Below are 2,372 nucleotides of genomic sequence, written 5' to 3' on the forward strand. Positions count from 1 at the left end.
ACATGGGGTGGGATACAGGGCATGGGAGTAAATTGTGATGGTTGGGATTGATAGAGAACAAAAACAAAAAGAGAAAAAGACATAAAAAGAGGGGGGACAGGTAGCAGATACTTGGTAGCAAATTTCATTAGTACCAGATTAAAGTGCCTGCAGTTCACTGCGGGGCACGCCCTGAGAAGTTGTGAGAGGAACCATAGAAGAAAGATCTAAAAACCCTACGATTCTCTTAATTAGGGAACATGATCCTCTTAATTTAGAGACACAGCCACCTATATGACAGATTTACCACCCTGATGTTTCCCTGTTTAGCTTGTCAGCGCCTAATGCCCCCGGGACAAAGGCAAAAACTATAAATAGCTTAAAGTAAAGTACAGTAAATACAAAGACTCAAAGGCCCATTTGTACACTACCACCTAAATTGCATACATATGATCCAAGTGTGTCATGAATATCTTCACCTAAATTAAGTGCAGATGATCCAGTTGTGTTAAGGATACAGCTACAGGACAGTGGTTGTCTTCCCATTTTCCAGGTAAATTTTGAATTGTGCAACAAGTTATGGTCCGACCACCATTGAATGCCCACTAGGTGGTGACAGGATGGTACATAAATGTACCCTTGGCTCCTCCCACTAGGGCACTGAATAGTGTAAGAGTAGTGCAGAGAGGTTAGGTCAAGAAATTGAAGAATATTTCAATTCTCAGGTCTCAAGCACTTCTTTTTCATTTCTCACCAGATAAAAACGACACAGGGCAGGTCTGAAGACAACAGACAACTAAATTCAAATGGCTAAGGACTAGAGTGGGACATTTTGCCCTCCTGACAGACTTTGTTAGATGTGTAAGGCGTCAAGCCCTACAAAGCGGTGGCCACACTGGCAACGAGGGAGCAACAATCAACAGGGCCAACGCAACAGCTTTTCATGAACTGCAAGACAGCACGAACACTCTCGTGTTATGGGAACATGGCCATCCTATGGTCCAAGGCACACAAGCAGCTAGAATAGGGACAAACACCCCAGTGTGCATAGCATGCTGAAATGGGCTTCAAATTATATTTTGTGCACCCGACAGCTGTAACACTGTTTTGTTCTTTCACTTTTCCTCGCACATGCAGGTTGTTGCGTATGTATGCAGTTAGAATTGTGTAGGAAATTTCCTTGATGTTACCTCCCATTCATCACCCTGAGGCCTACTTATTCAACCATTCCGAAACTTTTCCCGCTCAATTTGCCCACTCTATCAGAAAACGCAGACCCTTTAGAGCATGTTTCCCTGAAGTATATTTCCTTGCTTCCATTGAATACCTAGCCCAAACTTTTCCCCAACTTGAATACAGTGCATATACTGTCCGACCCACGACCCACGTTGAGAAACACTCAACAAGAAATGTCCGGGGGGAGGTTTCATTTTTGCCCTCAGTGATTGTTTAGTTGGCGGAGCTTGAGGTTACTAACAAGTACTAATGTATTAACACCTTTCTTGCAATTTTCAGGCGGGCAACTTTACCATCTCATCAGCTGCAAGGACTCAGCAGCGTAAGTGGTTATGGGCAAGCCAATAAGGACTCTTATCCTCATGATGGGACTGTTAATGATGAACGAAATAATGGGGGCTGGTCATTTAAAAATCATATGTAATACTGAGCATTAATGCTGTAACCCCTACTAACATTCCCTAACCCAAGCAGGAAGACCTACGGTGTCAGAGGGTGAGGAAAAGACTGCTGCCAAAGTAAGGAGAGGTAAGCGCAGTGTAACTGCAGACACAAAGGGAGTAAAACATACACCTCACACACATAGCAGAAGTAACCAACAACATGCACACATGTACAGAATTGGTAGGGGCACCACTGGGGAGATCTGTCCTGACTGCTCTTTAATCACCTATGCCTTGAGTGCCTTGAGAAAATTGATTACAACAGAAATACCTACAGCAAAGCATGACGCCCATGTATCTCAAAGTGTTCCAAACGTGAAGAAGATTGCAAGGGAAGACAGCAACATTGAGACTGATGTAAAAATAGGCAATCCCCTATGAAAGAAGATTACATCAAGACACTACCCATGATAAACAAATACTGGCAGCTCATTCATTGAAGAAAAACTGTATGTAGCAAAGGGGCCAGAGAGAGAAGAAACAACTAGCAAATTCACCAGTGAGCAAGCTGCAAGAAAAAAAAAAGGAAAAATGACAACTGCCTAACTGAGTGGGACAAGAGTGCGAAGTTTGTGACTTGGGTAGAGAATGAAGAAGGACCTATGCCAATAAATACTGTGAAGGCACCAGCCTTATGTTACCAGCACAACAGTGAAAAGAAGTGGACGAACATGCTGGATGGAAGAAGGTTGAGACAAGTAGGGAGATGAGAGC

Source organism: Ambystoma mexicanum, chromosome 1p (assembly GCF_040938575.1).
Source record: "Ambystoma mexicanum isolate Mex_15411 chromosome 1p, UKY_AmexF1_1, whole genome shotgun sequence".
In the NCBI taxonomy this organism is placed as follows: Eukaryota; Metazoa; Chordata; class Amphibia; order Caudata; family Ambystomatidae; genus Ambystoma; species Ambystoma mexicanum.